The sequence below is a fragment of the Wasmannia auropunctata genome, unplaced genomic scaffold (genome assembly GCF_000956235.1).
Source record: "Wasmannia auropunctata unplaced genomic scaffold, wasmannia.A_1.0 LD336088.1, whole genome shotgun sequence".
NCBI lineage: Eukaryota > Metazoa > Arthropoda > Insecta > Hymenoptera > Formicidae > Wasmannia > Wasmannia auropunctata.
The window spans coordinates 3,839,640-3,840,097 of NW_012026802.1; positions in this window are offsets into that span (position 1 = coordinate 3,839,640).

Below are 458 nucleotides of genomic sequence, written 5' to 3' on the forward strand. Positions count from 1 at the left end.
AACAAACGCGCTAAAAAGAGAGAGAATTATAAAACGGATATAGTCAACAAACGCGCTAAAAAGATAGAGAATTATAAAATGGATATAGTTAACAAACGCGCTAAAAAGAGAGAGAATTATAAAACGGATATAATTAACAAACGCGCTAAAAAGAGAGAGAATTCTAAAATAGATATAGTCAACAAACGCACTAAAAAGATAGAGAATTATAAAATGGATATAGTTAACAAACGCGCTAAAAAGAGAGAGAATTATAAAACGGATATAGTTAACAAATGCGCTAAAAAGAGAAAGAATTATAAAACGGATATAGTCAACAAACGCGCTAAAAAGAGAGAGAATTATAAAACGGATATAGTCAACAAACGCGCTAAAAAGATAGAGAATTATAAAATAGATATAGTCAACAAACGTACTAAAAAGATAGAGAATTATAAAACGGATATAGTTAACAAACG